The sequence below is a fragment of the Salmo salar genome, unplaced genomic scaffold, assembly GCF_965601325.2.
Source record: "Salmo salar unplaced genomic scaffold, fSalSal1 ptg000467l, whole genome shotgun sequence".
Lineage (NCBI taxonomy): Eukaryota > Metazoa > Chordata > Actinopteri > Salmoniformes > Salmonidae > Salmo > Salmo salar.
Window position 1 is genome coordinate 1,052,942 of NW_027675395.1, and position 22,723 is coordinate 1,075,664.

The following is a 22,723-nucleotide window of genomic DNA, read 5'->3' on the forward strand; positions in this document are numbered from 1 at the left end:
CTACCCTCTCTATCCTCTCTACCCTCTCTACCCTGTCTATCCTCGCTATCTCTACCCTCTCTATCCCCTCTACCATCTCTATCTCTACCCTCTCTGCCCTCTCTACCCTCTCTACCATCTCTATCTCTACCCTCTCTATCCTCTCTATCTCTACCCTCTCTATCCTCTCTACCCTCTCTATCCTCGCTATCTCTACCCTCTCTATCTTCTCTACCCTCTCTATCCTCTCTACATTCTCTACCCTGTCTACCCTCTCTACCCTCAATATCTCTACCCTCTCTATCCTCTCTACCCTCTCTACCCTCTCTATCCTCTCTACCCTCTCTACCCTCTCTATCCTCTCTATCTCTACCCTCTCTATCCTCTCTATCCTCTCTACCCTCTCTACCCTCTCTATCCTCTCTAACCCCTCTATCCTCTCTACCATCTCTACCCTCTCTAATCTATCTATCTCTACCCTCTCTGTCCTCTCTACCCTTTCTACACTCTCTATCCTCGCTATCTCTACGCTCCCTACCCTCTCTATCCTCTCTACCCTCTCTATCTCTACCCTCTCTATCATCTCTACCCTCTCTATGGTCTCTTCCCTCTCTATCCTCTCTACCCTCTCTACCCTCTCTAAAATCTCTACCCTCTCTATCCTCTCTACCCTCTCTACCCTCTCTACCCTCTCTACCCTCTCTATCCTCTCTACCCTCTCTACCCTCTCTACCCTCTCTACCATCTCTATTATCTCTACCCTCTCTATCTCAACCCTCTCTATCCTCTCTACCCTGTCTACCCTCTCTATCTCTACCCTCTCTATCTCTAACCCTCTCTACCCTCTCTACCCTCTCTATCCTCTCTACCCTCTCTATCTCTACCCTCTCTATTATCTCTATCCTCTCTACCCTCTCTACCCTCTCTACCCTCTCTATCCTCTCTATCCTCTCTATCTCTACCCTCTCTACCCTCTCTACCCTCTCTATCCTCTCTATCTCTACCCTCTCTATCTTCTCTACCCTCTCTACACTCTCTACCCTCTCTACCCTCTCTCTCCTCTCTATCCACTCTACCCTCTCTACCCTCTCTATCTCTACCCTCTATACCCTCTCTACCCTCTTTACCCTCACTATACTCTCTACCCTGTCTACCCTCTCTATCCTCTCTATCCTCTATCTCTACCCTCTCTATCCTCTCTACCGTCTCTACCCTCTCTAGCCCCTCTATCTCTACCCTCTCTATCTTCTCTATCCTCTCTACTCTCTCTACCCTCTCTATCTCTACCCTCTCTATCCCCTCTACCCTCTCTATCCTCTCTACCCTCTCTACCCTCTCTATCCTCTCTATCCTCTCTATCTCTACCCTCTATATCCTCTCTATCATCTCTATTCTCTCTATCCTCTCTACACTCTCTACCCTCTCTACCCTCTCTACCTTCTCTATCCTCTCTATCCTCTCTACCCTCTCTATCCTCTCTATCCTCTCTATCTCTACCCTCTCTATCCTCTCTACACTCTCTACCCTCTCTATCCTCTCTACCCTCTCTACCCTCTCTATCTCTAACCTCTCTACCCTCTCTACCCTCTCTATCCTCTCTACCCTCTCTACACTCTCTATCCTCTCTAACCTCTCTAACCTCTCTACCCTCTATACCCTCTCTACCCTCTCTACCCTCTCTATACTCTCTATCCTCTCTACCCTCTCTATCCTCTCTATCCTCTATCTCTACCCTCTCTATCCTCTCTACCGTCTCTACCCTCTCTAGCCCCTCTATCTCTACCCTCTCTATCTTCTCTACCCTCTCTATCCTCTCTACTCTCTCTACCCTCTCTATCTCTACCCTCTCTATCCTCTCTACCCTCTCTACCCTCTCTATCCTGTCTACCCTCTCTACCCTCTATACCCACTCTACCTTCTCTATCCTCTCTATCCTCTCTACCCTCTCTACCCTCTCTATCCTCTCTATCTCTACCCTCTCTATCCTCTCTACCCTCTCTATACTTTCTACCCTCTCTACACTCTCTACCCTCTCTATCCTCTCTACCCTCTCTATTCTCTCTATCCTCTCTATCCTCTCTACCCTCTCTACCCTCTCTATACTCTCTACCCTCTCTACCCTCTCTACCCTCTCTATCTCTACCCTCTCTATCCTCTCTACCGTCTCTACCCTCTCTAGCCCCTCTATCTCTACCCTCTCTATCTTCTCTACCCTCTCTACCCTCTCTACCATCTCTATCCTCTCTACCCTCTCTACCCTCTCTATCTTCTCTACCCTCTCTACCCTCTCTACCATCTCTATCCTCTCTACCCTCTCTACCCTCTCTATCTCTACCCTCTCTATCCTCCCTACCCTCTCTATCCTCTCTACCCTCTCTATCCTCTCGACCATCTCTACCCTCTCTATCCTCTCTATCTCTACCCTCTATATCCTCTCTATCATCTCTATTCTCTCTATCCTCTCTACACTCTCTACCCTCTCTACCCTCTCTACCTTCTCTATCCTCTCTATCCTCTCTACCCTCTCTATCCTCTCTATCCTCTCTATCTCTACCCTCTCTATCCTCTCTACACTCTCTACCCTCTCTATCCTCTCTATCCTCTCTACCCTCTCTACCCTCTCTATCCTCTCTAACCCCTCTATCCTCTCTACCATCTCTACCCTCTCTAATCTATCTATCTCTACCCTCTCTGTCCTCTCTACCCTTTCTACACTCTCTATCCTCGCTATCTCTACGCTCCCTACCCTCTCTATCCTCTCTACCCTCTCTATCTCTACCCTCTCTATCATCTCTACCCTCTCTATGGTCTCTTCCCTCTCTATCCTCTCTACCCTCTCTACCCTCTCTAAAATCTCTACCCTCTCTATCCTCTCTACCCTCTCTACCCTCTCTACCCTCTCTACCCTCTCTATCCTCTCTACCCTCTCTACCCTCTCTACCCTCTCTACCATCTCTACCCTCTCTATCTCTACCCTCTCTACCCTCTCTATCCTCTCTACCCTCTCTATCTCTAACCTCTCTATCATCTCTACCCTCTCTATCCTCTCTTCCCTCTCTATCCTCTCTACCCTCTCTACCCTCTCTAAAATCTCTACCCTCTCTATCCTCTCTACCCTCTCTACCCTCTCTACCCTCTCTACCCTCTCTATCCTCTCTACCCTCTCTACCCTCTCTACCCTCTCTCTCTCTACCCTCTCTACCCTCTCTACCATATCTATTATCTCTACCCTCTCTATCTCAACCCTCTCTATCCTCTCTACCCTCTCTACCCTCTCTATCTCTACCCTCTCTATCTCTACCCTCTCTACCCTCTCTACCCTCTCTATCTCTACCCTCTCTATCTCTACCCTCTATCATCTCTACCCTCTCTATCCTCTCTACACTCTCTACCCTCTCTAACCTCACTACCCTCTCTATCTCCACCCTCTCTACCATCTCTACCCTCTCTACCCTCTCTACCCTCTATACCCTCTCTATCCTCTCTACCCTCTCTACCCTCTCTACCCTCTCTACCCTCTATACCCTCTCTTTCCTCTCTCCCCTCTCTATCCTCTCTATACTCTCTACCCTCTCTATCCTCTCTACCCTCTCTATCCTCTAAATCCTCTCTACCCTCTCTACCCTCTCTACCCTCTATATCCTCTCTATCTCTACCCTCTCTATCCTCTCTACCCTCTCTACCCTGTCTATCCTCGCTATCTCTACCCTCTCTATCCCCTCTACCCTCTCTATCTCTACCCTCTCTATCCCTCTCTACCCTCTCTATCCTCTCTATCTCTACCTTCTCTATCCTCTCTACCCCCTCTACCCTGTCTATCCTCGCTATCTCTACCCTCTCTATCCCCTCTACCCTCTCTATCTCTACCCTCTCTGCCCTCTCTACCCTCTCTATCCTCTCTATCTCTACCCTCTCTATCCTCTCTACCCTCTCTATCCTCGCTATCTCTACCCTCTCTATCTTCTCTACCCTCTCTACCCTCTCTACCCTCTCTACCCTCTCTATCTTCTCTATCCTCTCTACCCTCTCTACCCTCTCTACCCTCTCTATCCTCTCTATCCTCTCTACCCTCTCTACCCTCTATACCCTCTCTATCCTCTCTACCCTCTCTATCCTCTCTACCCTCTCTTTCCTCTCTCCCCTCTCTATCCTCTCTACCCTCTCTACCCTCTCTATCCTCTCTACCCTCTCTACCCTCTCTACCCTCTCTACCCTCTATATCCTCTCTATCTCTACCCTCTCTATCCTCTCTACCCTCTCTACCCTGTCTATCCTCGCTATCTCTACCCTCTCTATCCCCTCTACCCTCTCTATCTCTACCCTCTCTACCCTTTCTATCCTCTCTATCTCTACCCTCTCTATCCTCTCTACCCTCTCTACCCTGTCTATCCTCGCTATCTCTACCCTCTCTATCCCCTCTACCATCTCTATCTCTACCCTCTCTGCCCTCTCTACCCTCTCTACCATCTCTATCTCTACCCTCTCTATCCTCTCTATCTCTACCCTCTCTATCCTCTCTACCCTCTCTATCCTCGCTATCTCTACCCTCTCTATCTTCTCTACCCTCTCTATCCTCTCTACATTCTCTACCCTGTCTACCCTCTCTACCCTCAATATCTCTACCCTCTCTATCCTCTCTACCCTCTCTACCCTCTCTATCCTCTCTACCCTCTCTACCCTCTCTATCCTCTCTATCTCTACCCTCTCTATCCTCTCTATCCTCTCTACCCTCTCTACCCTCTCTATCCTCTCTAACCCCTCTATCCTCTCTACCATCTCTACCCTCTCTAATCTATCTATCTCTACCCTCTCTGTCCTCTCTACCCTTTCTACACTCTCTATCCTCGCTATCTCTACGCTCCCTACCCTCTCTATCCTCTCTACCCTCTCTATCTCTACCCTCTCTATCATCTCTACCCTCTCTATGGTCTCTTCCCTCTCTATCCTCTCTACCCTCTCTACCCTCTCTAAAATCTCTACCCTCTCTATCCTCTCTACCCTCTCTACCCTCTCTACCCTCTCTACCCTCTCTATCCTCTCTACCCTCTCTACCCTCTCTACCCTCTCTACCATCTCTATTATCTCTACCCTCTCTATCTCAACCCTCTCTATCCTCTCTACCCTGTCTACCCTCTCTATCTCTACCCTCTCTATCTCTACCCTCTCTATCTCTACCCTCTCTATCTCTACCCTCTCTACCCTCTCTACCCTCTCTATCCTCTCTACCCTCTCTATCTCTACCCTCTCTATTATCTCTATCCTCTCTACCCTCTCTACCCTCTCTACCCTCTCTATCCTCTCTATCCTCTCTATCTCTACCCTCTCTACCCTCTCTACCCTCTCTATCCTCTCTATCTCTACCCTCTCTATCTTCTCTACCCTCTCTACACTCTCTACCCTCTCTACCCTCTCTCTCCTCTCTATCCACTCTACCCTCTCTACCCTCTCTATCTCTACCCTCTATACCCTCTCTACCCTCTTTACCCTCACTATACTCTCTACCCTGTCTACCCTCTCTATCCTCTCTATCCTCTATCTCTACCCTCTCTATCCTCTCTACCGTCTCTACCCTCTCTAGCCCCTCTATCTCTACCCTCTCTATCTTCTCTATCCTCTCTACTCTCTCTACCCTCTCTATCTCTACCCTCTCTATCCCCTCTACCCTCTCTATCCTCTCTACCCTCTCTACCCTCTCTATCCTCTCTATCCTCTCTATCTCTACCCTCTCTATCCTCTCTATCTCTACCCTCTCTATCTTCTCTACCCTCTCTACACTCTCTACCCTCTCTACCCTCTCTCTCCTCTCTATCCACTCTACCCTCTCTACCCTCTCTATCTCTACCCTCTATACCCTCTCTACCCTCTTTACCCTCACTATACTCTCTACCCTGTCTACCCTCTCTATCCTCTCTATCCTCTATCTCTACCCTCTCTATCCTCTCTACCGTCTCTACCCTCTCTAGCCCCTCTATCTCTACCCTCTCTATCTTCTCTATCCTCTCTACTCTCTCTACCCTCTCTATCTCTACCCTCTCTATCCCCTCTACCCTCTCTATCCTCTCTACCCTCTCTACCCTCTCTATCCTCTCTATCCTCTCTATCTCTACCCTCTATATCCTCTCTATCATCTCTATTCTCTCTATCCTCTCTACACTCTCTACCCTCTCTACCCTCTCTACCTTCTCTATCCTCTCTATCCTCTCTACCCTCTCTATCCTCTCTATCCTCTCTATCTCTACCCTCTCTATCCTCTCTACACTCTCTACCCTCTCTATCCTCTCTACCCTCTCTACCCTCTCTATCTCTAACCTCTCTACCCTCTCTACCCTCTCTATCCTCTCTACCCTCTCTACACTCTCTATCCTCTCTAACCTCTCTAACCTCTCTACCCTCTATACCCTCTCTACCCTCTCTACCCTCTCTATACTCTCTATCCTCTCTACCCTCTCTATCCTCTCTATCCTCTATCTCTACCCTCTCTATCCTCTCTACCGTCTCTACCCTCTCTAGCCCCTCTATCTCTACCCTCTCTATCTTCTCTACCCTCTCTATCCTCTCTACTCTCTCTACCCTCTCTATCTCTACCCTCTCTATCCTCTCTACCCTCTCTACCCTCTCTATCCTGTCTACCCTCTCTACCCTCTATACCCACTCTACCTTCTCTATCCTCTCTATCCTCTCTACCCTCTCTACCCTCTCTATCCTCTCTATCTCTACCCTCTCTATCCTCTCTACCCTCTCTATACTTTCTACCCTCTCTACACTCTCTACCCTCTCTATCCTCTCTACCCTCTCTATTCTCTCTATCCTCTCTATCCTCTCTACCCTCTCTACCCTCTCTATACTCTCTACCCTCTCTACCCTCTCTACCCTCTCTATCTCTACCCTCTCTATCCTCTCTACCGTCTCTACCCTCTCTAGCCCCTCTATCTCTACCCTCTCTATCTTCTCTACCCTCTCTACCCTCTCTACCATCTCTATCCTCTCTACCCTCTCTACCCTCTCTATCTTCTCTACCCTCTCTACCCTCTCTACCATCTCTATCCTCTCTACCCTCTCTACCCTCTCTATCTCTACCCTCTCTATCCTCCCTACCCTCTCTATCCTCTCTACCCTCTCTATCCTCTCGACCATCTCTACCCTCTCTATCCTCTCTATCTCTACCCTCTATATCCTCTCTATCATCTCTATTCTCTCTATCCTCTCTACACTCTCTACCCTCTCTACCCTCTCTACCTTCTCTATCCTCTCTATCCTCTCTACCCTCTCTATCCTCTCTATCCTCTCTATCTCTACCCTCTCTATCCTCTCTACACTCTCTACCCTCTCTATCCTCTCTATCCTCTCTACCCTCTCTACCCTCTCTATCCTCTCTACCCACTCTACCCTCTCTATCTCTAACCTCTCTACCCTCTCTACCCTCTCTATCCTCTCTACCCTCTCTACACTCTCTATCCTCTCTAACCTCTCTAACCTCTCTACCCTCTCTACCCTCTCTACCCTCTCTATCCTCTCTATCTCTACCCTCTCTATCTTCTCTACCCTCTCTACACTCTCTACCCTCTATACCCTCTCTACCCTCTCTACCCTCTCTATACTCTCTATCCTCTCTACCCTCTCTATCCTCTCTATCCTCTATCTCTACCCTCTCTATCCTCTCTACCGTCTCTACCCTCTCTAGCCCCTCTATCTCTACCCTCTCTATCTTCTCTACCCTCTCTATCCTCTCTACTCTCTCTACCCTCTCTATCTCTACCCTCTCTATCCTCTCTACCCTCTCTACCCTCTCTATCCTCTCTACCCTCTCTACCCTCTATACCCACTCTACCTTCTCTATCCTCTCTATCCTCTCTACCCTCTCTACCCTCTCTATCCTCTCTATCTCTACCCTCTCTATCCTCTCTACCCTCTCTATCCTTTCTACCCTCTCTACACTCTCTACCCTCTCTATCCTCTCTATCCTCTCTACCCTCTCTATTCTCTCTATCCTCTCTATCCTCTCTACCCTCTCTATACTCTCTACCCTCTCTACCCTCTCTACCCTCTCTATCTCTACCCTCTCTATCCTCTCTACCGTCTCTACCCTCTCTAGCCCCTCTATCTCTACCCTCTCTATCTTCTCTACCCTCTCTACCCTCTCTACCATCTCTATCCTCTCTACCCTCTCTACCCTCTCTATCTCTACCCTCTCTATCCTCTCTACCCTCTCTATCCTCTCTACCCTCTCTATCCTCTCGACCATCTCTACCCTCTCTATCCTATCTGTCTCTACCCTCTCTATCCTCTCTACCCTCTCTACCCTCTCTATCCTCGCTATCTCTACCCTCTCTATCCTCTCTACCCTCTCTATCCTCTCTACCCTCTCTATCTCTACCCTCTCTACCCTCTCTACCCTCTCTATCCTCTCTACCCTCTCTACCCTCTCTATCCTCTCTACCCTCTCTACCCTGTCTACCCTCTCTACCCTGTCTACCCTCTCTACCCTCTCTAGCCTCTCTAGCCTCTCTATTCTCTCTACCCTCTCTATCCTCTCTACCCTCTCTTTCCTCTCTCCCCTCTCTATCCTCTCTATCCTCTCTATACTCTCTACCCTCTCTACCCTCTCTACCATCTCTATCCTCTCTACCCTCTTTATCCTCTCTACCCTCTTTACCCTCTCTACCCTCTTTACCATCTCTACCCTCTCTACCCTCTATATCATCTCTACCCTCTCTATCTCTACCCTCTCTACCCTCTCTACCCTCTCTATCTCTACCCTCTCTACACTCTCAACCCTCTCTACCTCTACCCTCTCTACCCTCTCTACCCTCTCTATCTCTACCCTCTCTACCCGCTCTACCCTCTCTACCCTCTCTACACTCTCTACCCTCTCTACCCTCTCTATCCTCTCTATCCTCTCTACCCTCTCTACCCTCTCTATCCTCTCTATCCTAACCCTCTCTACCCTCTCTATCCTCTCTATCCTCTCTACCCTCTCTACCCCCTCTATCCTCTCTACCATCTCTACCCTCTCTACCCCCTCTATCCTCTCTACCATCTCTACCCTCTCTATCCTATCTATCTCTACCCTCTCTGTCCTCTCTACGCTTTCTACACTCTCTATCCTCGCTATCTCTACCCTCTCTACCCTCTCTACCCTCTCCATCCTCTCTACCCTCTCTACCCTCTCTACCCTCTCTCTCTCTACCCTCTCTACCCTCTCTACCATCTCTATTCTCTCTCCCCTCTCTATCTCAACACTCTCTATCCTCTCTACCATCTCTACCCTCTCTATCATATCTATCTCTACCCTCTCTGTCCTCTCTACGCTTTCTACACTCTCTATCCTCGCTATCTCTACCCTCTCTATCCTCTCTACCCTCTCTATCCTCTCTACCCTCTCTACCCTCTCTATCGCTACCCTCTCTACCCTCTCTACCCTCTCTATCCTCTCTACCCTCTCGATAACCTACCCTCTCTATCATCTCTACCCTCTCTACCCTCTCTACCCTCTCTATCCTCTCTACCCTCTCTACTCTCTCTACCCTCTCTATCCTCTCTACCCTCTCTACCCTCTCTACCCTCTCTCTCTCTACCCTCTCTACCCTCTCTACCATCTCTATTCTCTCTCCCCTCTCTATCTCAACCCTCTCTATCCTCTCTACCCTCTCTACCCTCTCTATCTCTACCCTCTCTATCTCTACCCTCTCTACCCTCTCTACCCACTCTATCCTCTCTACCCTCTCTATCTCTACCCTCTCTATCATCTCTACCCTCTCTATCCTCTCTACCCTCTCTACCCTCTCTACCTTCTCTATCCTCTCTATCCTCTCTACCCTCTCTACCTTCTCTATCCTCTCTATCCTCTCTACCCTCTCTACCCTCTCTACCTTCTCTATCCTCTCTATCCTCTCTACCCTCTCTACCTTCTCTATCCTCTCTACCCTCTCTACCCTCTCTATCTCTACCCTCTCTATCTCTACCCTCTCTATCTTCTCTACCCTCTCTACACTATCTATCCTCTCTATCCTATCTACCCTCTCTACCCTCTCTATCCTCTCTATCCTCTCTACCCTCTCTACCCTCTCTATCTCTACCCTCTCTACCCTCTCTACCCTCTCTACCCTCTCTATCGCTACCCTCTCTATTCTCTCTACCCTCTCTATCCTCTCTACCATCTCTATTCTCTCTCCCCTCTCTACCCTCTCTATCCTCTCTACCCTCTCTACCCTCTCTACCATCTCTATTCTCTCTCCCCTCTCTATCTCAACCCTCTCTATCCTCTCTACCATCTCTACCCTCTCTATCATATCTATCTCTACCCTCTCTGTCCTCTCTACGCTTTCTACACTCTCTATCCTCGCTATCTCTACCCTCTCTATCCTCTCTACCCTCTCTATCCTCTCTACCCTCTCTACCCTCTCTATCGCTACCCTCCTACCCTCTCTACCCTCTCTATCCTCTCTACCCTCTCGATAACCTACCCTCTCTATCATCTCTACCCTCTCTACCCTCTCTATCCTCTCTAAACTCTCTACCCTCTCTACCCTCTCTACCCTCTCTACCCTCTCTATCCTCTCTACCCTCTCTACCCTCTCTACCCTCTCTCTCTCTACCCTCTCTACCCTCTCTACCATCTCTATTCTCTCTCCCCTCTCTATCTCAACCCTCTCTATCCTCTCTACCCTCTCTACCCTCTCTATCTCTACCCTCTCTATCTCTACCCTCTCTACCCTCTCTACCCACTCTATCCTCTCTACCCTCTCTATCTCTACCCTCTCTATCATCTCTACCCTCTCTATCCTCTCTACCCTCTCTACCCTCTCTACCTTCTCTATCCTCTCTATCCTCTCTACCCTCTCTACCTTCTCTATCCTCTCTACCCTCTCTATCCTCTCTACCCTCTCTATCCTCTCTACCCTCTCTACCCTCTCTATCTCTACCCTCTCTATCTCTACCCTCTCTATCTTCTCTACCTTCTCTACACTATCTACCCTCTCTATCCTCTCTATCCTATCTACCCTCTCTACCCTCTCTATCCTCTCTATCCTCTATACCCTCTCTACCCTCTCTATCTCTACCCTCTCTACCCTCTCTACCCTCTCTACCCTCTCTACCCTCTCTACCCTCTCTACCCTCTCTACCCTCTCTCTCTCTACCCTCTCTACCCTCTCTACCATCTCTATTCTCTCTACCCTCTCTACCTTCTCTACGCTCTCTACCCTCTCTACCCTCTCTAGCCCCTATACCCTCTCTATTCTCTCTACCCTCTCTATCCTCTCTACCCTCTCTTTCCTCTCTCCCCTCTCTATCCTCTCTATCCTCTCTATCCTCTCTACCCTATCTACCCTCTCTATCCTCTCTACCCTCTCTTCCATCTCTATCCTCTCTACCCTCATTACCCTCTCTACCCTCTTTACCCTCTCTACCCTCTCTACCCTCTCTATCCTCTCTATCCTCTCTACCCTCTCTATCTCTACCCTCTCTACACTCTCTACCCTCTCTACCTCTAACCTCTCTACCCTCTCTACCCTCTCTACCCGCTCTACCCTCTCTACCCTCTCTATCCTCTCTACCCTCACTACCCTCTCTATCTCTACCCTCTCTACCCTCTATATCTTCTCTATCCTCTCTACCCTCTCTACCCTCTCTACCCTCTCTTTCCTCTCTACCCTCTCTACCCTCTCTACCTCTACCCTCTCTACCCTCTTTACCCTCTCTATCGCTACACTCTCTTCCCGCTCTACCCTCTCTACCCTCTCTACCATCTCTATCCTCTCTACCCTCTCTACCCTCTCTACCCTCACTACCCTCTCTATCTCTACCCTCTCTACATCTCTATCTCTACCCTCTCTACCATCTCTACCCTCTCTACCCTCTCTATCTACTCTACCCTCTCTACCCTCTCTATCTCTACCCTCTCTACCCTCTCTACCCTCTCTACCCTCTCTACCATCTCTATCCTCTCTATCCTCTCTATCTCTACCCTCACTATCCTCTCTACCGTCTCTACCCTCTCTATCCTCTCTATCTCTATCCTCTCTACACTCTCTACCCTTTCTATCTCTACCCTCTCTATCCTCTCTACCCCCTCTATCCTCTCTATCCTCTCTATACTCTCTACCCTCTCTATCCTCTCTACCCTCTCTACCATCTCTATCCTCTCTACCCTCTCTATCCTCTCTACCCTCTTTACCCTCTCTACCCTCTCTACCCTCTCTACCCTCTCTACCCTCTATATAATCTCTACCCTCTCTATCTCTACCCTCTCTACCCTCTCTATCTCTACCCTCTCTACCCTCTCTATCCTCTCTACCCTCTCTACCCTCTCTATCCTCTCTACCGTCTCTATCTCTACCCTCTCTACACTCTCTACCCTCTCTACCTCTACCCTCTCTACCATCTCTATCCTCTCTATCTCTACCCTCTCTACCCGCTCTACCCTCTCTATCCTCTCTACCCTCTCTACCCTCTCTACCATCTCTACCCTCTCTACCCTCTCTACCCTCTCTACCCTCAGTACCCTCTCTATCTCTACCCTCTCTACCATCTCTACCCTCTCTACCCTCTCTACCCTCTCTATCCTCTCTATCCTCTCTATCCTCTCTACCCTCTCTACAGTCTCTATCCTCTCTATCTCTACCCTCTCTATCTTCTCTACCCTCAGTACCCTCTCTATCTCTACCCTCTCTACCATCTCTACCCTCTCTACCCTCTCTACCATCTCTACCCTCTCTACCCTCTCTACCCTCAGTACCCTCTCTATCTCTACCCTCTCTACCATCTCTACCCTCTCTACCCTCTCTATCCTCTCTATCCTCTCTATCTCTACCCTCTCTATCCTCTCTACCCTCTCTATCCTCTCTACCCTCTCTACAGTCTCTATCCTCTCTATCTCTACCCTCTCTACCATCTCTACCCTCTCTACCCTCTCTACCCTCTCTACAGTCTCTATCCTCTCTATCTCTACCCTCTCTATCTTCTCTACCCTCTCTACACTCTCTACCCTCTCTACCCTCTCTATCCTCTCTATCCTCTCTACCCTCTCTATTCTCTATATCCTCTCTATCCTCTCTACCCTCTCTACCGTCTCTATCTCTACCCTCTCTACCCTCTCTACCCTCTCTACCCTCTATATCCTCTCTACCCTCTCTACACTCTCTACCCTCTCTACCTTCTCTATCCTCTCTATCCTCTCTACCCTCTCTATTCTCTCTATCCTCTCTATCCTCTCTACCCTCTCTACCATCTCTACCCTCTCTACCCTCTCTACCCTCTCTATCCTCTCTATCCTCTCTATCTCTACCCTCTCTATCCTCTCTACCCTCTCTACCCTCTCTACCCTCTCTATCTCTACCCTCTCTACCCTCTCTACCCTCTCTACCCTCTCTATCCTCTCTACCCTCTCTACCCTCTCTATCTCTACCCTCTCTATCTCTACCCTCTCTATCCTCTCTATCCTCTCTACCCTTTCTATCTCTACCCTCTCTACCCTCTTTACCCACTCGATCTCTACCCTCTCTACCATCTCTACCCTCTCTACCCTCTCTATCTACTCTACCCTCTCTACCCTCTCTACCCTCTCTACCCTCTCTATCTCTACCCTCTCTATCCTCTCTACCCCCTCTATCCTCTCCACCATCTCTACCCTCTCTATCCTATCTATCTCAACCCTCTCTGTCCTCTATACCCTCTCGACCCTCTCTATCCTCGCTATCTCTACCCTCTCTATCCTCTCTACCCTCTCTATCCTCTCTACCCTCTCTACCCTCTCTACCCTCTCTATCCTCTCTACCCTCTCTATCTCTACCCTCTCTACCCTCTCTACTCTCTCTATCCTCTCTACCCTCTCTACCCTCTCTACCCTCTCTATCATCTCTACCCTCTCTATCCTCTCTACCCTCTCTATCCTCTCTACCCTCTCTACCCTCTCTACCCTCTCTATCCTCCCTACACTCTCTGCCCTCTCTACCCTCTCTACCCTCTCTATCCTCACTACCCTCTCTACCCTCTCTACCCTCTCTCTCTCTACCCTCTCTACCATTCCTATTCTCTCTACCCTCTCTATCTCAACCCTCTTTACCCTCTCTACCCTCTCTCTCTCTACCCTCTCTACCCTCTCTACCCTCTCTACCCTCTCTACCCTCTCTATCCTCTCTATCCTCTCTATCTCTACCCTCTCTATCCTCTCTACCCTCTCTACCCTCTCTACCCTCTCTATCTCTACCCTCTCTACCCTCTCTACCCTCTCTACCCTCTCTACCCTCTCTACCCTCTCTATCCTCTCTACCCTCTCTACCCTCTCTATCTCTACCCTCTCTATCTCTACCCTCTCTATCCTCTCTATCCTCTCTACCCTTTCTATCTCTACCCTCTCTACCCTCTCTATCTCTACCCTCTCTATCCTCTCTACCCCCTCTATCCTCTCCACCATCTCTACAGTCTCTATCCTCTCTATCTCTACCCTCTCTATCTTCTCTACCCTCAGTACCCTCTCTATCTCTACCCTCTCTACCATCTCTACCCTCTCTACCCTCTCTACCATCTCTACCCTCTCTACCCTCTCTACCCTCAGTACCCTCTCTATCTCTACCCTCTCTACCATCTCTACCCTCTCTACCCTCTCTACCCTCTCTATCCTCTCTATCCTCTCTATCTCTACCCTCTCTATCCTCTCTACCCTCTCTATCCTCTCTACCCTCTCTACAGTCTCTATCCTCTCTATCTCTACCCTCTCTACCATCTCTACCCTCTCTACCCTCTCTACCCTCTCTACAGTCTCTATCCTCTCTATCTCTACCCTCTCTATCTTCTCTACCCTCTCTACACTCTCTACCCTCTCTACCCTCTCTATCCTCTCTATCCTCTCTACCCTCTCTATTCTCTATATCCTCTCTATCCTCTCTACCCTCTCTACCGTCTCTATCTCTACCCTCTCTACCCTCTCTACCCTCTCTACCCTCTATATCCTCTCTACCCTCTCTACACTCTCTACCCTCTCTACCTTCTCTATCCTCTCTATCCTCTCTACCCTCTCTATTCTCTCTATCCTCTCTATCCTCTCTACCCTCTCTACCATCTCTACCCTCTCTACCCTCTCTACCCTCTCTACCCTCTCTATCCTCTCTATCCTCTCTATCTCTACCCTCTCTATCCTCTCTACCCTCTCTACCCTCTCTACCCTCTCTATCTCTACCCTCTCTACCCTCTCTACCCTCTCTACCCTCTCTATCCTCTCTACCCTCTCTACCCTCTCTATCTCTACCCTCTCTATCTCTACCCTCTCTATCCTCTCTATCCTCTCTACCCTTTCTATCTCTACCCTCTCTACCCTCTTTACCCACTCGATCTCTACCCTCTCTACCATCTCTACCCTCTCTACCCTCTCTATCTACTCTACCCTCTCTACCCTCTCTACCCTCTCTATCCTCTCTATCCTCTCTATTCTCTCTATCCTCTCTATCCTCTCTACCCTCTCTATCCTCTCTATCTCTACCCTCTCTACCCTCTCTACCCTCTCTATCCTCTCTACCCTCTCTACCCTCTCTACCCTCTCTATCTCTACCCTCTCTATCCTCTCTACCCCCTCTATCCTCTCCACCATCTCTACCCTCTCTATCCTATCTATCTCAACCCTCTCTGTCCTCTATACCCTCTCGACCCTCTCTATCCTCGCTATCTCTACCCTCTCTATCCTCTCTACCCTCTCTATCCTCTCTACCCTCTCTACCCTCTCTACCCTCTCTATCCTCTCTACCCTCTCTATCTCTACCCTCTCTACCCTCTCTACTCTCTCTATCCTCTCTACCCTCTCTACCCTCTCTACCCTCTCTATCATCTCTACCCTCTCTATCCTCTCTACCCTCTCTATCCTCTCTACCCTCTCTACCCTCTCTACCCTCTCTATCCTCCCTACACTCTCTGCCCTCTCTACCCTCTCTACCCTCTCTATCCTCACTACCCTCTCTACCCTCTCTACCCTCTCTCTCTCTACCCTCTCTACCATTCCTATTCTCTCTACCCTCTCTATCTCAACCCTCTTTACCCTCTCTACCCTCTCTCTCTCTACCCTCTCTACCCTCTCTACCCTCTCTACCCTCTCTACCCTCAGTACCCTCTCTATCTCTACCCTCTCTACCATCTCTACCCTCTCTACCCTCTCTACCCTCTCTATCCTCTCTATCCTCTCTATCTCTACCCTCTCTATCCTCTCTACCCTCTCTGTCCTCTCTAACCTCTCTACAGTCTCTATCCTCTCTATCTCTACCCTCTCTATCTTCTCTACCCTCTCTACACTCTCTACCCTCTCTATCCTCTCTATCCTCTCTACCCTCTCTATTCTCTATATCCTCTCTATCCTCTCTACCCTCTCTACCTTCTCTATCCTCTCTACCCTCTCTACCCTCTCTACCCTCTCTACCCTCTCTACCCTCAGTACCCTCTCTATCTCTACCCTCTCTACCATCTCTACCCTCTCTACCCTCTCTACCCTCTCTATCCTCTCTATCCTCTCTATCTCTACCCTCTCTATCCTCTCTACCCTCTCTGTCCTCTCTACCCTCTCTACAGTCTCTATCCTCTCTATCTCTACCCTCTCTATCTTCTCTACCCTCTCTACACTCTCTACCCTCTCTATCCTCTCTATCCTCTCTACCCTCTCTATTCTCTATATCCTCTCTATCCTCTCTACCCTCTCTACCGTCTCTATCTCTACCCTCTCTACCCTCTCTACCCTCTCTACCCTCTATATCCTCTCTACCCTCTATATCCTCTCTACCCTCTCTACACTCTCTACCCTCTCTACCTTCTCTATCCTCTCTATCCTCTCTACCCTCTCTATTCTCTCTATCCTCTCTATCCTCTCTACCATCTCTACCATCTCTACCCTCTCTACCCTCTCTACCCTCTCTACCCTCTCTATCCTCTCTATCCTGTCTATCTCTACCCTCTCTATCCTCTCTACCCTCTCTACACTCTCTACCCTCTCTACCTCTACCCTCTCTACCCTCTCTACCCTCTCTATCTCTACCCTCTCTACCCTCTCTACCCTCTCTATCCTCTCTACCCTCTCTACCCTCTCTATCTCTACCCTCTCTATCTCTACCCTCTCTATCCTCTCTATCCTCTCTACCCTTTCTATCTCTACCCTCTCTACCCTCTTTACCCTCTCTATCGCTACCCTCTCTTCCCGCTCTACCCTCTCTACCCTCTCTACCATCTCTATCCTCTCTAGCCTATGTACCCTCAATACACACTCGATCTCTACCCTCTCTACCATCTCTATCCTCTCTACCCTCTCTATCTACTCTACCCTCTCTACCCTCTCTACCCTCTCTATCCTCTCTACCCTCTCTATTCTCTCTATCCTCTCTATCCTCTCTACCCTTTCTATCCTCTCTATCTCTACCCTCTCTACCCTCTCTACCCTCTCTATCCTCTCTACCCTCTCTACCCTCTCTATCTCTACCCTCTCTATCCTCTCTACCCCCTCTATCCTCTCCACCATCTCTACCCTCTCTATCCTATCTATCTCAACCCTCTCTGTCCTCTATACCCTCTCGACCCTCTCTATCCTCGCTATCTCTATCCTCTCTACCCTCTCTATCCTCTCTACCCTCTCTACCCTCTCTACCCTCTCTATCCTCTCTACCCTCTCTATCTCTACCCTCTCTACCCTCTCTACTCTCTCTATCCTCTCTACCCTCTCTATCTCTACCCTCTCTACCATCTCTACCCTCTCTATCATCTCTACCCTCTCTATCCTCTCTACCCTCTCTATCCTCTCTACCCTCTCTACCCTCTCTATCCTCTCTACCCTCTCTATTCTCTCTATCCTCTCTATCCTCTCTACCCTCTCTATCCTCTCTATCTCTACCCTCTCTACCCTCTCTACCCTCTCTATCCTCTCTACCCTCTCTACCCTCTCTATCTCTACCCTCTCTATCCTCTCTACCCCCTCTATCCTCTCCACCATCTCTACCCTCTCTATCCTATCTATCTCAACCCTCTCTGTCCTCTATACCCTCTCGACCCTCTCTATCCTCGCTATCTCTACCCTCTCTATCCTCTCTACCCTCTCTATCCTCTCTACCCTCTCTACCCTCTCTACCCTCTCTATCCTCTCTACCCTCTCTATCTCTACCCTCTCTACTCTCTCTATCCTCTCTACCCTCTCTATCTCTACCCTCTCTATCATCTCTACCCTCTCTATCATCTCTACCCTCTCTATCCTCTCTACCCTCTCTATCCTCTCTACCCTCTCTACCCTCTCTACCCTCTCTATCCTCCCTACACTCTCTGCCCTCTCTACCCTCTCTACCCTCTCTACCGTCTCTCTCTCTACCCTCTCTACCATTCCTATTCTCTCTACCCTCTCTATCTCAACCCTCTTTACCCTCTCTACCCTCTCTCTCTCTACCCTCTCTACCCTCTCTACCCTCTCTACCCTCTCTATCCTCTCTATCCTCTCGACCCTCTCTACACTCTCTACCCTCTCTACCCTCTCTACCCTCTCTATCCTCTCTATCCTCTCTACCCTCTCTACCCTCTCTATCCTCTCTACCTTCACTATCTCTACACTCTCTACACTCTCTACCCTCTCTACCTCTACCCTCTCTACCCTCTCTACCCTCTCTATCTCTACCCTCTCTAACCGCTCTACCCTCTCTACCCTCTCTATCCTCTCTACCCACTCTACCCTCTCTACCCTCACTACCCTCTCTCTCTCTACCCTCTCTACCCTCTCTACCCACTCTATCCTCTCTACCCTCTCTATCTCTACCCTCTCTATCATCTCTACCCTCTTTATCCTCTCTACCCTCTCTACCCTCTCTACCTTCTCTATCCTGTCTACCTTCTCTATCCTCTCTACCTTCTCTATCCTCTCTACCCTCTCTATCCTCTCTTCCCTCTCTACCCTCTCTATCTCTACCCTCTCTATCTTCTCTACCCTTTCTACACTATCTACCCTCTCTATCCTCTCTATCCTCTCTATCCTCTCTACCCTCTCTACCCTCTCAACCCTCTCTACCCTCTCTACCCTCTCTACCCTCTCTATCGCTACCCTCTCTATCCTCTCTACCCTCTCTATCCTCTCTACCCTCTCTATCTCTACCCTCTCTATCACCTCTACCCTCTCTATCCTCTCTACCCTCTCTACCCTCTCTACCCTCTCTACCCTCTCTATCCTCTCTACCCTCTCTACCCTCTCTACCCTCTCTCTCTCTACCCTCTCTACCCTCTCTACCATCTCTATTCTCTCTCCCCTCTGTATCTCTACCATCTCTGTCCTCTCTACGCTTTCTACACTCTCTATCCTCGCTATCTCTACCCTCTCTATCCTCTCTACCCTCTCTATCCTCTCTACCCTCTCTACCCTCTCTACCATCTCTATTCTCTCTACCCTCTCTACCCTCTCTACCCTCTCTACCCTCTCTAGCCTCTATACCCTCTCTATTCTCTCTACCCTCTCTATCCTCTCTACCCTCTTTATCCTCTCTACCCTCTTTACCCTCTCTACCCTCTGTACCATCTCTGCCCTCTCTACCCTCTCTATCCTCTCTATCCTCTCTATCCTCTCTACCCTCTCTATCTCTACACTCTCTACCCTCTCTACCTCTACCCTCTCTACCCTCTCTATCTCTACCCTCTCTACCCTCTATATCCACTCTATCCTCTCTACCCTCTCTACCCTCTCTTTCCTCTCTACCCTCTCTATCTCTACCCTCTCTATCCCCTCTACCCTCTCTATCTCTACCCTCTCTACACTCTCTATCCTCTCTATCTCTACCCTCTCTATCCTCTCTATCTCTACCCTCTCTATCTCTACCCTCTCTACCCTGTCTATCCTCTCTATCTCTACCCTCTCTATCCACTCTACCCTCTCTATCCTTGCTATCTCTACCCTCTCTATCCTCTCTATCCTCTCGACCTTCTCTACCCTCTCTATCCTCTCTACCCTCTCTACCCTCTCTACCCTCTCAATCTTCTCTACCCTCTCTACCCTCTCTATTCTCTCTACCCTCTCTACCCTCTCTACCCTCTCTACCCTCTCTACCTCTACCCTCTCTACCCTCTTTACCCTCTCCATCGCTACCCTCTCTTCCCGCTCTACCCTCTCTACCCTCTCTATCCTCCCTACCCTCTCTACTATCTCTACTATCTCTACCCTCTCTACCCTCTCTACCCTCTCTACCCTCTCTCTACCCTCTCTACCATCTCTATCCTCTCTATCCTCTCTATCTCTACCCTCACTATCCTCTCTACACTCTCTACCCTTTCTATCTCTAACCTCTCTATCCTCTCTACCCCCTCTATCCTCTCCACCATCTCTACCCTTTCTATCCTCTCTACCCTCTCTTTCCTCTCTCCCCTCTCTACCCTCTCTATCCTCTCTACCCTCTCTACCCTCTCTACCCTCTCTATCTCTACCCTCTCTATCATCTCTACCCTCTCTACCCTCTCTACCCTCTCTATCCTCTCTAAACTCTCTACCCTCTCTATCCTCTCTACCCTCTCTACCCTCTCTACCATCTCTATTCTCTCTACCCTCTCTACCCTCTCTACCCTCTCTATCCTCTCTAGCCTCTATACCCTCTCTATTCTCTCTACCCTCTCTATCATCTCTACCCTCTCTTTCCTCTCTCCCATCTCTATCCTCTCTATCCTCTCTATACTCTCTACCCTCTCTACCCTCTCTATCCTCTCTACCCTCTCTTCCATCTCTATCCTCTATACCCTCTTTATCCTCTCTACCCTCTTTACCCTCTGTACCATCTCTACCCTCTCTATCCTCTCTACCCTCTCTATCCTCTCTACCCTCTCTACCCTCTCTACCCTCTCTATCCTCTCTACCCTCTCTATCTCTACCCTCTCTACCCTCTCTACTCTCTCTATCCTCTCTACCCTCTCTATCTCTACCCTCTCTATCATCTCTACCCTCTCTATCCTCTCTACCCTCTCTATCCTCTCTACCCTCTGTACCCTCTCTACCCTCTCTATCCTCCCTACACTCTCTGCCCTCTCTACCCTCTCTACCCTCTCTATCCTCACTACCCTCTCTACCCTCTCTACCATCTCTCTCTCTACCCTCTCTACCATTCCTTTTCTCTCTACCCTCTCTATCTCAACCCTCTTTACCCTCTCTACCCTCTCTCTCTCTACCCTCTCTACCCTCTCTACCCTCTCTACCCTCTCTATCCTCTCTATCCTCTCGACCCTCTCTATCCTCTCTACCCTCTCTATCCTCTCTACCCTCTGTACCCTCTCTACCCTCTCTATCCTCCCTACACTCTCTGCCCTCTCTACCCTCTCTACCCTCTCTATCCTCACTACCCTCTCTACCCTCTCTACCATCTCTCTCTCTACCCTCTCTACCATTCCTTTTCTCTCTACCCTCTCTATCTCAACCCTCTTTACCCTCTCTACCCTCTCTCTCTCTACCCTCTCTACCCTCTCTACCCTCTCTACCCTCTCTATCCTCTCTATCCTCTCGACCCTCTCTATCCTCTCTACCCTCTCTACCCTCTCTACCCTCTCTACCCTCTCTATCCTCTCTAAACTCTCTACCCTCTCTACCCTCTCTACCCTCTCTACCCTCTCTACCCTCTATACCCTCTCTATTCTCTCTACCCTCTCTATCCTCTCTACCCTCTCTATACTATCTACCCTCTCTACCCTCTCTATCCTCTCTACCCTCTCTTCCATCTCTATCCTCTCTACCCTCTTTATCCTTTCTACCCTCTTTACCCTCTCTACCCTCTGTACCATCTCTACCCTCTCTACCCTCTCTACCCTCTCTATCCTCTCTATCCTCTCTATCCTCTCTACCCTCTCTATCTCTACCCTCTCTACACTCTCTACCCTCTCTACCTCTACCCTCTCTACCCTCTCTATCTCTACCCTCTCTACCCTCTATATCCACTCTATCCTCTCTACCCTCTCTACCCTCTCTTTCCTCTCTACCCTCTCTATCTCTACCCTCTCTATCCCCTCTACCCTCTCTATCTCTACCCTCTCTACACTCTCTATCCTCTCTATCTCTACCCTCTCTATCCTCTCTACCCTCTCTACCCTGTCTATCCTCTCTATCTCTACCCTCTCTATCTCTACCCTCTCTACCCTGTCTATCCTCTCTATCTCTACCCTCTCTATCCACTCTACCCTCTCTATCCTTGCTATCTCTACCCTCTCTACCCTCTCTACATTCTCTACCCTCTCTACCCTCTCTACCCTCTCTATCCTCTCTACCCTCTCTACCCTCTCTACCCTCTCTACCCTCAATATCTCTACCCTCTCTATCCTCTCTACCCTCTCTACCCTCTCTACCCTCTCTATCCTCTCTACCCTCTCTACCCTCTCTACCCTCTCTATCTCTACCCACTCTATCCTCTCTATCCTCTCTATCTCTACCCTTTCTATCCTCTCTACCCTCTCTACCCTCTCTATCCTCTCTATCTCTACCCTCTCAATCTTCTCTACCCTCTCTACCCTCTCTACCCTCTCTATCCTCTCTACCCTCTCTACCCTCTCTACCCTCTCTATCCTCTCTACCCTCTCTACCCTCTGTATCCTCTCTATCCTCTCGACCTTCTCTACCCTCTCTATCCTCTCTACCCTCTCTACCCTCTCTACCCTCTCTACCCTCTCTACCCTCTCTACCTCTACCCTCTCTACCCTCTTTACCCTCTCTATCGCTACCCTCTCTTCCCGCTCTACCCTCTCTACCCTCTCTATCCTCCCTACCCTCTCTACTATCTCTACCCTC